A 15,422-nucleotide genomic window follows, 5' to 3' on the forward strand; every position below is an offset into this window, starting at 1 on the left:
AAGTGTTAGGTCGGCGGAACGGGGACGGGCACTGCAACTGGAGCTGCAGAGGCTGTGTCACCCCTCCTAACCTGATTTCCGGAAATAATGAACCGACCTTCCCCGGAGGTCACCTGACCTCCATCCTTAAAAAGCTGCCCGTGCTGACGCCCGCGTGCAGACTCACCTCTCTCCACCTTGGGTTCAGTGAGTTCTACCCAGGAGTGCAGAAATAAACTTGCCCGCTTTAAATTTCCTGGTTTACCTTCTTTCTTTCTCACCCTTTCGCCTCCTAAACCTTTCACTAAGGAGTACAGGAACTTGCCCAGAATCACAGGGTTAATGAGGGGCCAAACAAACCTTATATTAAAGCCATACATGGTATGATTCCAAAGCACAGATTCCATCCCTGTACAATCTGTGTTGGCACCCCAGTTAAGGCAATTAATACTGAATACCCAATACATCACAATTATGCATTTTTGTAACTATAACTGAGAAATTAGGATTTAAGGGATGATTTTGATTACTGAATCACTATATAGATATTCCTTTTTTGCTTTCTGGTATACTGGAGTAAAGAGAGGGAAATTCCTGAAAGCTTTGAATTGTAATCCAGCTACCTTGTTTTCTGATAATGATTGTATAGTCCTTATCTTCTGTGCCTGTGACTGTAAAAACCTGGTGACTAACCTTCATTTGTACCCAGGTAGCCAGTTTTCAACTTTAGAGTCTTTTAATCACTAAAGACATCCCCTAATGTTTATTAATGAAGGGTGTCAGGGGAACTAACCCACCTGAAATTCCAAGTAATCCTGATAACCAAGACTGGACCTAACCAAAGTGGGCCTATCTGACATGCACAGTAGCTTAGACTTTAACGTACAAGTCATCTATATTTCATTCTGCCATTTTCTTGCACAAGTTCTGTGACTAAGCATGCAATCAATCTGCACCATACTCAAGAATTAGATCACCTCTAAGTACATCATCTGGGGCCACTGTGCTCATTATCCTAAACCCTACCCATCTTTTCTCTAACAAAACTATCTGAATTACTGTGGTGCAGGTAGATAGATTTTGGGCATCTATGACATCTTCTCTCTTACTGTGTGCCTAGTAATAAATTGTCTCTCTCTGAAACCCTGGTGTCTCAGGAATTGGTTATTGAGCGTGTCTGGCAAAAGAATCCACTGCCTTTGTCCGGTAACATGACTATCTCTATTATCAAGCTATGAATCCTGAGAGAAGAGGAAGCATGCCATTTGGATCTTTGTATCCCTCCTACTCAAAAATAGAAGCTCAAAAATAGATGTTAAAATATTTTGAAGTGATTCAATCTATCCTGGGGTGAAGAAAGTCTGTCAGTGTATTGACTATTCAATTAAGGATATCTATGAAGATGTTGCATGGAAATGTGGATTTAAATTCTCCCGGCACAAAGGCTGGGGTCATGATCATATTTGTATTCAAGTCCTATGATTGGGAGCCAGAGGGAGAATGAAATGCTTACAGCCTATAAAGGTAAATAGCATTTTCCCAGGTCCATTCGAGCACAGCATTACCATTTCCTTTGGTTTCTGTTCCTGCCAGCCCAGGACCTTACTTACAGAAAGCTATTGCCCACCCGTGCTGCCATCAGAGTCTGGATTCCTTCTGCATCAAGTCCACAGTGAGGATGACAGTCCCTGCTGCTCTCAGATGGAGTTGCATAGAAACCTGCCCAAAGACAATTTTCATTTCAAAGCTCAAACATTAAAAGTGCTCCCTTGCTGTGTAAATGAACCCACTGTTTTCTTGCTAAATCAAGCTCTGTTGAAGAGAAGCTGGAGAGTGAAACCGGCAGAGGGATTAGGGAAGGGGGGAGTAGAAAGCAAAGCATTGATATCTTCTTTTTCTCTTTCATTTTTTCATTTAAGCCTAACTCAGCTGAGTAGATGCATTTTCTTAACATGCATTGAGCAAGGCCTTTAGAGAAGGGAGCTTGTTTAATGATCCTAAGGCCTGATGTTTGTGGCCCTGGATGCAACCTAAATGGCTTATTAACTGCTTATCCCAGTACAAAGACCAGTGCAGTCATTTGAGCCTCAATTGCAGGAGAGTCACAAGCTTCCTTTTTCCTTTTGAGTTGGGAGTTTAACTTTCTGTAGCCAGTTACCCACAAAGTAATAGTCTGTCTTTGCGACTTCTGGGAGAAAAAGGCTGGCAGTTTTATACAGTGGATAGGGAGCAGACACTACCTTCCTTGAATCCTCAAGGCTGCCTTTGGGTATTACCTGCATCTTCTGTAACAAACAGAGATAACTAATGGTTGAACGAAAGATACTCTTTTGCAGAACCCGACTACCAAGTTTCCTGGCAAAAGAACAGTCTTCTTCTTTCTGTAAAGTGCTGCATCATCAGATAGTCTTAAGAGGAATCTGCACAAAGTTTAGGATAAGAAGGATGTAGTCCCCTAGACAGCAGCGTACTGGTCATCCTGATGCCCAGAAAGAGAATAGTGGGTATAGCCAGACTTTCTTCACTTAACTGAAATTTTGGACTGAATCACAAAGAATCCTCATTTTAATACTCCAAGTTTTCCAGCTCTGTTTTACTTCTCTCAATGCCTAAACACTTAACACCAAATTTTAAAACGTACTGAATGATTGTAAAGAAGAATAGAGAAAACAAAAAGGAAGACCTTTTTTCATTTGGCTATACACAACCCTTCCTGAATTCAATTACATAGAAGAAATGGTCAGGAGAGAGAGAGATGACTGGAAGTCCTTCTTCAATACCTTATCAGCTATCAGTGTTATCAATGGACTGAAGAAGAAAGAAGATAGATAGAGATGGACAGATCCCCTTGCCTCCTAGATTTTATAGTCCTTCATAATTTAACAATACAGAAGAGAAAGCCTCACCCATATACCTCTCTGGTGAACTGGGTCGATCAGGGATTTTGAAAATTGCTGGTCACAACAGTGTTCCTCTTTAGGAACATGATGTATGGGGGAGTGAAAGGAGTACATGCGAGAAAGAAAATATTCTAGATATAACTGTGACATCCTGTTGTGTAGCGGGAAATAGGAAAATTGAAGAGACAGGAATAACAGCGGAAGAAGTGAATCTGAATGTTCAGAATAAAACTATAAAATGGGTAGGACACATACTGAAATAGTGAAAAAAGCATTACATTTTAGAGTAAAATAGGACATCTGGTTCTGCATGCATAGTTAACACATTCCATTTTACGAATCTGGACAAAATACTTAAGTGACCTACCAGAAGCTTCTGAAAAGTAAAGGAGGGTGACTGTCTAAGGAATTTGGGACTTGAGTCAAGACAAGGTGCCTCTATGGGCGAAGCCTCTGGTTTCTGACTTCTGCCACCACCCTACCTTGCAGATCCTAGGGGTACCCCTCACACACCCATTTAGCACTATGGATGCTGTGGGACAAAGTCATGACATCTATGTAACATACAAGTTGGGAAGATCAGAATAGCATTGGAGAGACTTTACACTAACCTGGCATTTGAACTACAAAACGGAGCTAGGACATAGATACTAGAGTATCATAAAATAATAATCAAAATTTCCAGGATACCATCCAAATTACTTATTATATTAGGAAAATCTCAGTTCAAATGAGAAAAGAAAATTAAGAGACACCAACACCAGGATGACACAGATGTTGGAATTATAAAAATTATCCAATGAACAATTACAAACACTCTTGAAATACTTTTTTTTAAAAAAGAAAATCTAAGAAATAGACATAAAGAATAAAATGAAATTTGGAAATGAAAATATAATAGGGTAGAAAGGATCTGAGTTTGATTCAGCTACTTTACTCTGTGATTGTTTTTAAAGTACAGCCTCTTAGAGCTCTATCTAGAAGCTTGATTTCCCCTCTCTGACCTTGGGTTCACTGCTATGTAAAATGAGATTTTGCTTTAAGGTTCAAAATTAAGTTTCAATATTATGAAGTACCTTGACATTTTGGGGAAAGTGAGAGGTCCTTGAATAGCCTAATCACAAGTCTCTCTACCAACTCAGCTCCCACAGATTAGGTCCCCTAGCTAAATACCCCTCCTTATTATAGATCCTAGGCACAGTTCTTGCTTATCCTTGTGTAGTGGGCTTCAGTTCTCTGCCAGCCCCTGGGGTTATATCAAACGAGCCAATCACAGCCTCCCTCAGAAAATGGGGTATCCCACAGCCCCTGTTTATTCTTTCTGTTCCCAAATGCAGCCCCGACATGACCTTCCATGTGTGCAATGTCCTCCTCCCTCATGTTGTGAATATCTGTGACTATTAAACTGCTGTTGATTGTGCCTGTCCAGTATCGGTTATTGGGTATTTGGTCATTCTTGTAACTCTAGGTTAGGAATCCCTCAATGGGGTGAAAAGGAGGCAATAAAACAAGGATAATGCACAATATTTCTTAAAGGTATTGTGAAAGAATTAAATGTTCTCAAAGAGCAATAAAAAGGCATTGGTATTAGATATCTATTGCTACCTAATGAGCCATCTCAAAACTTAGTGATTTGCATCAACAAAAACATAAATAAGGCTCATGAATCTGAAACCTTGTCAGGGCTTGGTTGGGCGTAGCCTGTCTCTCCTCCACCTGGCTTCAGCTGCAGTAGTCAGAAACTAGGGAGCTGGAATCGTCTATAAGCTGACTCTTACACATAAATGACACCTGGACTGGGAACACTCAACTAGGTGGGGCTCAGGCTCTATATATTCTCTCCATGTGATCTGACTAGCATTGGAGTTTCAGAGTAGCTAAAATTCTTAGATATCAGCTCAGGAATCCCAAAGTGTATGTTCCCAAAATGCCAGGTGAAAGCTGCATCATCTTCTATGAAATAGTCTTAGTAGGCACGTGGCAACACATCTGCTGTAGTCATAGGCCCACCTTAATTCAGCTGGAAGTAGCATAAGCCCCACAGCTGGATGGAAGAGTTTCAAGGAAACATTGCAAGAAGAACAGATGAGATAGATAATATTAGTGTGACTGCCTTGTAAAACACAGTCTGTCACAGTATGTATGATTTCTTTGTCTAATAACTGTAAAATATGGATTGGCAAACTACAGCCTGCAGACCAATACAGCTCTCTGTTTATTGAATAAGACTTTGTTAGAACATAATCACATTCATTCATTTAGATATTACCTGTGTGTGCCTTTCTGCCACAACTGCTGCATTGAGTGATCATGACAGAAACTGCCTCATCATAAAACCCAGAATATCTACTATCTGAATCTTTAGAGAAAAAAATTTAGAAACTACTATCTCTCTACTCACCCCAGTGCTTCATAGCACTTTCTTCATTGGATTTGGAATTATTTATATAAATATCCAAGCTGGTTCCCATTCAAGAATTTTGTCCTTTCTGTTTATTCTGTTGGCAGTGTTTTCTTCTAATTCTCCTAATGGGTGGCATATTAGCCAGGGTTCTCTACAGAAACAGAATCAGCAGGAAATATTTGTAGATGTAAAATTTACAAAAGTGTCTCATGAAACTGTGGAAACATAGAGTCCAAAATCGGTAGGGTGGGCTGTGAAGCTGATGACTCCAATGGAGGGTCTAGACCAACTCCACAGGAGAGGCTCACTAACTGAAGCAGGAAGGAAGACTGTCTCTTCTGAATCCTCCTTAAAAACCTTCCAGTGATTAAATTCAGCATCACTTATTGTAGAAAACACTCCCCTTGGTTGATTACAAATGCATTCAACTGCGGATACAGCTGATGTGATCATGATTTAATTCTGTGAAATGTCTTCATAGCAACCAACAGGCCAGCACTTGCCCAACCAAACGCAAGGGCACCACCACCTGGCCAAGTTGACACATGAACCTGACCATGACAAATGGCTCCTTCTCAGCCTTCAGAATCCAGGTCCTACAATATCTCCTCACAGAAGACTACCCTGTTCATCCAATCTAAAGTATCTGCCCTCCCCCACTTCCAAGGAGCCCACCATGTTTCATTTTCTTCATTGCTGCTTTAGTTTCTTAGGCTGCTTAAAAGTAAACACCACGAAATGGTTCAGCTTGAACAACGGGAATTTATTACTGAACAGTTCTGAGGCTGAGAGAATGTATGAATCAAGGCATTATCAAGGCAATGCTTTCTTCCTGAAAACCAGCTGCTGGTGATCCTCGTTTCTCTGCCATATGGCAAGGCACATGGTGACATCTGCTGGTCTCTCCTTTCACTTCTGGGTTTCATTTATTTCAGTTTCTTTCTTCTGTGGCTTTCTCCTCTCTCTCTCTCTCTCTCTCTCTGTATTCATTCCATTTTCAAAAGACTCCAGTTAGTTAGAATAAGACCCATCCTGAATGAAGTACATCATACCTTAACTGAAGAAACCTTATCAAAAGGTCCTCTTACTATGGGTTTACACCCACAGGAATGCATTAACTTTAAGAACATGTTTTTCTGAAGTATGTGCAGTTTCAAATCACCATAATTATACTTCTCACCATCTAAAATGTTTTTGTTTCTTAATACCACATTCCTCATTAGAATATAACTTCCATGAAGGAAGACAACTTGTTTATTTTAAGTTGTCACCAGTATTTAGGAAAGTTATCATAGATTAGATCCTCAATTCATGCCAGTTAAATAGAGCAAGGGTGTTAATTTTGCTTCAACAGACTGTGAGTAATTTTAAAGCAAACTATTTTATTATTTTCTATATCTTAGGTGCTTAGCAGAGTAAGAAGCAGTTAATTAGCACATGACAGATATTTTCCAACTTCATGACCAAATAATATATCCCTCGTATCTTCATTACAATAGATCATAAAGTATATTCCAACAGTCTCAGGATACTTTCTGAGTTACCTTGCCTTCTCATTATAATTGTCACAAGATCTCTGGGTGCAGAGACTGTGTGGTCTACTTCCATGATGTAGAGTGACATCATGAGTGTTTGTCCACTTCCACTTTACCATATGTAGGTGACGGGTGCAACAGGACAATGGCCAGTGAAAAGAGTGCAACCTAAACCAAAGAAGGAGATCAAGTGAGGAATGATCTGGTATGACATCATGAATAACTTCTAGTGGAAGTGAGACCTCAGCAAGGGTTGGAAAAACTTAACTGTGTTGAGTAAGAAAGAAGAGACTTCAGGAATAAAGAATATGTGTAAAGGAATAGCACTTTAAAGAAATTATAATATACCAACTACTATCCTTAGGGCTTTGCACATGTTATCCCATTTAATTCTCACACCAATCCAATGAGAGAAATAATAATTATATCCTGCCTTGCAGAAGAGGAAACAAGATGTAAGGGAAGATTCTAACCCAAGTCAGTTTAATAATGAAAATAAGAATAAGAATAGCACCTAATATTATATAACAATTACTATGTTCCAGAAACTATTCCAGACACTTTTTGCATATTATCTCAACTTCATGAAAGCCTTGAGGAAGATAGTATTATTATTCCCAATTCTAAAAATAAAGCAACTATGGCTGAGAGTTTAAGTACATTGCCCAAGTTCACTCAGATAGTACATTACAGAGCCAAAGTTCAAGCCCAATCATTTTGGCTCCAGAGAACATGTTCATAACTACCATACTTACCTACTCTCTAGGGTTTCACTCTGCTTTCTTTTTGTTTTGTTCTTACTGATATCTCTATGATCATCATTATCAACATTGGCTTATATGTCCAGTTTAGTTCAACCTCAGAATATCAGGGTAGTGGTGATGCTGAGTGAGGACAGTTGAGCCTGGACAGGTAAGATAGGTTCATTAAGTGAAGGAATTCAAGCACAATCAGCAGAATTATTTTAAGATTTACCTAAAAAGGAATGTAGAGCTATCAAAAGATTTTTAGTAGAAGCCAGGGAACCCAGAAGGTAAACATCTGATTCTTCTTTTCCTGTAATTCTTGATAAAAATGGTACTGAAATTTTGTGCAGAGCCAACCAACCTAGAGTATGGCTGGACTTCCAAAGATTGGATCAGCAGATTCAGACTTCATCACCATGGAAGCTGGTGGGTTAGTAGAGAGGTACCATTTGAGGTTTGCTTTGAATCCCAGGTTCCATTAAATTACCTAGTTATGTGACTTCATAAAATTTGCTTAAATTTTCTAATGCCGGTTTCTCCATGGATAAAGTGGAGCTGATGTTACTACCTAGCTTCTAGGGCTAATGTGAGAAGCAGATAACTTCAAGCCAGGCTGCATTCAGTATTGACTGAATTCATTAACAAAATTGACATTTTCTGAGAGATGACCTGCACGTAGTAGGCAATACTGAATAAATACGGTAAATTGAATAAATAGTTTTATTTGTATTCTACTTGGTATAAATCATATACTCAGTAGAAATATACTAAGTATTTATATATTCAGGTCTGAGAAATAAGGAAGTAATATGGATGAGAAAATGTTGCTTAAAAAGATGAAAAGAATAAAAGGGAGCCTTTTCATTATCTGTATTAAATGAAAATTAAAGCAAACCCCTTCAGTTTATTAGTATCAGTCAGAGCTTTTAAAAAAAACACTAACTGGAGATATATATATATATATATTTGTTATAGGAATTCACTCACAGGACTGTGGAGACTGGCAAGTTCGCATTCTACAGCATAGTCAGCAGATTGAGAACTCTGATGAAAGTTTCAATGAATTTTCCCAGGAGAAGTTGGCTGATTTAAGTAGAGGTAGAAATTCTTCTTTTTCTCTGCTGAAATAATCAATTGTTCCTTTCAGGCCTTCAAATAACTGGAGGAGACTTCTCTTATTACTGATGGTAATCACCTTTGTTGATTGTAAAAGTAATCAGCCATAGATGCAAAAACTGACTAATGATTTAAATCCACGAAATACCTTCCCACTAACAATCATCCCAGTACTTGATTGACCAAGCACCTTGACAATATAACTTAGCCCAATGCATAAATTTAACTAGCACACCTTGTTTCCAAACCACGTCTTTTTCTCATCCCCTGTATTTGGGGAGGAAAAAATAGAGAAAGATAGAGAAAAGGAACTCAACTGGCAGGGTGTTGATTCAGACTACATAATTAGATGGTGAATGATAATTAATCCTGGACCTTAAATCAGCTCCCTGCCAGGATGCTTCCTTTCCTTGTTCTAGTTCTCCATAGCACAGACTCCTTCATAATCCCAAACCCCAAGCCACTAATTTTAGTTTAGCTTAATTAATTTCCCCTCCAAAGCCTCATTTATTGCCTTTGCTCTTTGTCAATTCTATTGAATTTCCCCACAGATTATATTTGACTACTCAGAGCCTGGAGGAAAGACAGTAAATGTGCAATTCCTCAGCCATTGTAATAGCTTCAAGGACATGGCAGAGAGCCTCTCCCACTTTCCATTTTTGCTAAAAATATGCATGAATTTGACATAATGCATATGTGCACAGTTTGGACAAGACAGCCAAGAACAAAGCCCAAAGGAGTGGCTCTGGTGCATTTTAAATTTTATTCTGGGTAAACTAGGTTGAACATACTTCACTGGTTCCCACTGCCACCAAAGACACTGAAATTCTTTGGTCAAACTGTTGCTGACCTCCATGTATATAATGAAAAGAAGACAGAAACATTGACAACTGGAGACTGACTGGAGAAGAGTTAAGAATCATGCCTTTGCAGCAGAATGAATAATGTAGGCATTCTTTGAGAAGGGAAATGTTGGAATAGAAGGTAATTTGAGGATTAAATGATAATTGGTTCAGTTTAGAAATGTTGAGTTTGAGTTGCTTGTGGAACATCATGGATGTAGACAATGTGTGAATGGGGTCTTCAGCTTGAGAGAAAGGTGTAGGTTGAAGATAAAGATTTGGATGATTTGACATATACTTCTTAGTTGCAGTTAAGGAGGCAAATGAGCCTATTCAGGCAAATTCAGACTGTGATGAGAAGTCTATGGACAAAGCCTGAGAGACATCATCGTTTCAAGGTTATCAGAGGGGAAACATTCTGTCGTCAAAAGTGAAAGAGAAAGGTGAGGGAGAGTAAAGAAGAACAGGAGTAAAGGGTGTCATGAAAATTGTTAGAACACCTCAGAACACCTCAGGCATGGGATATTGATGTTTTGTTTTGTTTCATGGCACTGAAGCCAGTAAACAAGGAATGCACAGGTATTATCATGGAAGCTGGTGGGTTGGTAGGGAGGTGCCATGTGAAGTTTGCTTTGAATCCCACCAATTATCCCTCCTCTACTCAAAATTCCTAAGAGGATGACATATACAAGAAAGCAGAAAGGGAATAAAAGTGCCAGTTCTTTTAGTAGCTTCATATGCACCGATAGTCTGAAGATGAGCTCTCTGGTAAAAGCTGATATATTTGTAATCTATTGCTGCACAACAAATCATCCCAAGATTTTGTAGATAAAAACAGCAAAAATTATCTCATTTATTTTCTGAGGATGTAGAATCCAGGGGCAGCTTAGCTAAGTGGCTCTGTCTCAGAATCTCACAAGAGGTTGCAGGCAAGCTGTTGACTGGGATTGAAATCAACTAAATTTATGAATGGGGCTGAAAGATCCACCGAGAAACTTACTTGCATGGGGTATTGGCATGAAGCTCTCATTCCTCTCTATATAGTCCTCTCCATGGGGCTGTTCAAAACATGGCCACTGGATTCCACCAAAGCAATGAGAAAGAGAGAAAGAGAAGGTAGGGTTGAGAGTGCAACCAAAACAGAAGCCATAGTGTTTGTATAAAATAATTTTGAAGGTAGCATGCCATCACTAATTTCATATTCTATTGATAACATGATCAACCCTGGTACAGTGCTGGAGGGAGCTACACAAGGGTTAGAATACCAGGAAATGGGAATTATTTGGGGTCACCTTGAAAGCTGGTTTCCACTGTGGGATTACATCATATAATTCATACCTGATTCCTCAATTATGGTCTCTCTGTATATCTCTTCACCTTGGGACCAGCATACTTACCATGACTTTAGAGGCTACAGAGAGGATTCCTGACTCAGCTTACCCATTTAGCTACACATGCTAAGAGATGAAGGTATAAAATTCCCCAAGTTATTTGTGCCCAGAAGGGTCTGTGCAGTGTCCTACTTTCCCAACTGCTAAAGCAAATGCCATACAATGGGTTGGCTTAAACAAGAGGAATTTATTGCTTTGTGGTTTCAGAAGCTAGAAGGACTGATTCCTGCTGGGGTCATTATCTTCTCCAAGTCAGCAATCTTTGGGGTTTCTTAGCTTTTCTGTCACATGGCAATGTATACATCAATTTCTTCTCCTTTCTCCTCTGGGTTCTGTTGACTTTTGGCTTCATCTCATATATTTCTTTCTCTATTTCTGAATTTAATTCTGTTCATAAGGGACTCCAGTAATCTGTATTAAATTCCAACCTGATCCAGTTGGATCACAACTTAACTGAAGTAACATCTTTAAGAGATCCTATTTTCAATGCATCTATACCCAACACACTGCATGTCAAGACTAAGAACATATACAAACCAGGGTACACAGTTCAGTCCACCACAGGCAGGAAGACAGAAGGGAGGATGGAGCCTGGCTTTGTTTACTTAAGACTCAACTCCACTCACCAGAAATTATGGCACAAAGAATGTCTTTATGACTGACCTACTAGAATAGTAACACTTTCTTCCATTTAGGGAGGATAAAAAGGAAAGAGTAGACAGACCTTGTCATGGGCAAGAGGTACAAGAAGCCATCTCCCTATAAACAGTAAAGAAAGGAAATACTTTAAAAGGAAAAGGGCAATCAATAGTCAAAGATATTGCAAAGAGGACAACTAAAATGTCCCCTGAAAAGCCAAGGAAGTTTTCCATTATGCCACTGCATACCATGAAGATAGTAGTTTCACATTTTGGAGACCTGCAAGAGGCTAAATTTCAATGCAATAATTCTGATTTTAAATGTTATTGCAGAGCAGGAGAATGAATCTGTTAAAGTACAGAAAAGAATAGCTATCAGTATCCATACCCCATTCTCATGGCAGGCTGCCATGAGGTCCAGTCCCTGGCTAGCTTACTGGTGACAGAAAGGGATCTAAAAACTTCTTCCCCAAGACCAAGGGCAAGCATGGCCTATCAATGATCACAGCTTTTGACAATGACTTTGAATCACTAAGCCCCTAGTTCTAAGTTTGGCCTCTGTTTCAGCCCACATTGGACAAATTCCACAGCATAGGCAACTTAAAGACACTATACTTCCTCAGGGCTGTGAAGAACAGTTGGTTGAAGAACTGCATTTGTTGGGCAAGCTAAGAAAGCTCTGCTTTGAAGAGCCATGGAAGAAGCTCTTGGTGCCCTTTCTGATTCCCTCCCTAGGATACTTTAGAGCCAACCTGTATCCCATCATGGATCCCTAACCCTGTTTTCACTGGGAAAGTCTAACTTGGGAAAGTTTTCTCCAGCCTGCACAACTCCCTGAATTTGCCCTCCAGGCAAAAGCACCTTGGGACAAGGAAAGGAGTATAAGAAACTGTAGAAGCAGAAAATCTGTGGTAGAAGCTTGTCAGCTTCAAACACACTGGAGTGGGACGTCTGTCTCCTTGGAAACAAAGGGGACAAACAAAGTCCTGTAAACAGGGGAACTTCAAGACACCTAAAAACCAAAACACAGAGCAAAACACAGGCACAGAAAGACAGGGAAAACTCTGCACACTGCATTCACCTTGAACATACCTTTCTGATAGGGGTGAAGAAGCTCAAGAAAATCTCTGTCTTACCACCAACCGGTTACAAAATCAAGAAATAGATATCTCAGGGAATAAATCCTAGACTTGACATCTTAAAATATTGAAAGTCACATAGGGCAGCAGAAGAGTAGAAAACAAACAAACAAACAGAAATGATAGCCCATCCAAAGGAAGAGGATAAAAATCCAGAAAACACCAATGAAAAAGACCTGAATGTGGACATATCAAGATCATTTTTAAAATGATCTTAAAGACACTCAAGATGTAGGGAAATACAAAGAAAGAACAAAAAGATATTAAATAAACAAGGAATGAAGAAAATAAGAAACTTAGTAGAGAAAATTTTAAAAAGAAACAAATAGAACTTCTGGAATTGAAGTCCACAATAACTGAAATGAAAAATTCCCAGGAGGTGTTAAAGAGCAGATTGGAGATGGAAGAAGAAAGAATCAAAGAATTCAAAGGGAAGACATTTGAAATGAGTCAGACTGAGGAGCAGAAAGAAAAAGGAATTATAAAAAAGTGAAAATAGCCTAAGACACCTCTGGAAAACCATCAAGCATACTAATATATACATTAAAGGAGTCCCAGAAGGAGTAGAAAGACAGAAAGGGGCAGAAGGGACATTCAAAGAAATAATGACAGAGAACCTCCTAAACTGAGCAAAACATGTGAATTTTTGCATGCAAGAAGCCCAGAGAACACCAAACAGGATAAACATGAAGAAAAGTGCCTTCTATCATATGTTGACCATACTATCAAATACAATGCACAAAGACAGAATTCTGAAAGCTGCAAGACAAAAACAATGTGCTGGGTATGTGATTATATGCCACATTCTCATCAGAAATCATGGGAGCAATAAAGCAATGCACTGAAATACTTAAAGTGTGGAAAGAAAACAATTGCCAGAAAGGAATTTTATATCCAGTGAGACTTTCTTTCAGAAATGGGGGAGGGAGAAAGATAATCACAAATAAACAAAAGCTGAGGGAGTTGATCACCACTAGATCTGACATATAGGCAATGCTAAATGGAGTTCTTCAGATGGAATGGAATGAACACTAAAATGTGGTTCAAAGCAGCATAAAGTAATAAAGACCCCCCCCCCCCCCATTAAAGATAACCATTTGGGTAATTATCAATACTGGTCCTTTTGTATAGTATTGTTTGGTATGCGGCTCCATTTCTTACTTCCTACCAGTGCTAAAATGCAAATGGATAAAAAGAATGATAACTCTATTGTTTGGGATTTACAAAGCACAAAGATATAATTTATAAAAAGTACAAAAAAAAGGCAGGTATAGAAAGAATATATTGTACACTATTGAAGTCAAGGTGGAATCAACTCGAGTATGACTGCATTATATATTTGGGATGCCAAATTCTAACCCCATCATAACCACAAGGGAAACAGATGAAAAACATATGTAGATAGAAAAGGAAAGGCATTCAGTATAGTATAACACAAAAAAATAAAATAAATATAAAAGTACATATTAGTGGAAGAATTGAGGGACAAAAAGGTGTAGACATACAAAGGCTAAAGAGCAAAATGGTAGAAGAAAGTTCTGCACTATTAGTAGTGCTTTTAAATGTAAATGGATTAAACATTCCAGTCAAAAGGCAGAGATTCGCAGAATGGATTTAAAAAGTATGATCCAACTATTTGCTGTCTTCCAAGACCCAACTAGTAGGTTGAAAATAAAGGGATGGAAAAAATATACACTGTAAGTAGTAACTAAAAGAGAACTGAGGTAGCTATGCTATTATCAGGTAAAATAAATTTTAAGTCAAAAATAGCTAATAGGGACCAAGACAGTCATGACATACTGATAAAAGGGAGAATTCAAAAAGATGTGATAATTATAAATATGTATGCAGCTAACAGCAAAGTCCCAAACTATATGAAGCAATTACTCACAGTTTTAAGGGAGAAATTGATAGTTCTACATTAACAGTGGGGAACCATATTACCCCTCTTTCAATAATGGATAGAATATCCAGTCTGAAGATCAATAAGGAAATCCAATACTTGAATGATACTCTAAACCAACTAGAACCTAAAGACATACACAGAACACATCACCCAATGAAAAAAGAATACATATTCTTCTTGAATGCACACGGATCATTCTGCAGGTTGGACAATATTTTAGGTTACATAGCATGTTTCAATAAGTGTTTAAAAAAATGAAATTATACAATGTATATTCTGCAACCCAACAGAATGAAGCTAGAAAACAATGAAAGAAGGAGAAATTGAAAATTAAAAAATATGTGGAAATTAAACAATGTAATCAAATAGCCAATAAGTTATGTAGTAGATAACACACAAAGTTAGAAAATATCTTGATGAGAATGATAGTGAAACTATAACATACCAAAACTTACGGGTTTTACACAGAGTGTACTGAGAGGGAAATTCATAGCTCTAAATGCTTACATTAAAAAAATTAGAAGGACTTCAAATGAGAGATCTAATCTCAAAACTGGAAGAACTAGAGAAAGAAGAGCAAACTAAACCCAAAGCAAGCAGATGGAAAGAAATAACAAGGATTAGAGCATAGATAAATGTGATTGAGAACAGAAAGCAATAGAAAGAATTCAAAGAAACCAAAAGTTGGTTTTTTGAAAAGATCAATAAAATTGACAAACTTCTGGCAAGACTGACAAATAAAAAAAGAGAGAAGATACAAATAATAGTTTTGAAAGTAATAGAGAGGCATTACTACCAACCTACCAAAATAAAAGAACTACAAGAG

At 38.4% G+C, this 15,422-nt stretch overlaps 1 long non-coding RNA gene across 14 annotated transcripts in view; it reads right to left on the reverse strand.

Moving 5' to 3' along the window:
* Window positions 1-15,422, reverse strand: part of LOC143663041 (uncharacterized) — a 286,695-nt gene that overhangs the window by 203,286 nt on the left and 67,987 nt on the right. For 10 of the 14 annotated variants that reach the window (XR_013165731.1, XR_013165734.1, XR_013165728.1 and 7 more), the window contains exons 2-4: window positions 10,523-10,598; window positions 8,552-8,685; window positions 7,574-7,722 (exon numbers count right to left, since the gene is read on the reverse strand). This is a non-coding gene — a long non-coding RNA (uncharacterized LOC143663041). Of the gene's footprint in view, window positions 1-5,583; window positions 6,264-6,666; window positions 6,987-7,573; window positions 7,723-8,551; window positions 8,760-10,522; window positions 10,599-15,422 lie in introns of those variants that run through there. The other 4 variants (XR_013165744.1, XR_013165743.1, XR_013165740.1 and 1 more) reach the window with 4 other exon arrangements.

This window comes from Tamandua tetradactyla, chromosome 19, assembly GCF_023851605.1.
Source record: "Tamandua tetradactyla isolate mTamTet1 chromosome 19, mTamTet1.pri, whole genome shotgun sequence".
Classification (NCBI taxonomy): domain Eukaryota; kingdom Metazoa; phylum Chordata; class Mammalia; order Pilosa; family Myrmecophagidae; genus Tamandua; species Tamandua tetradactyla.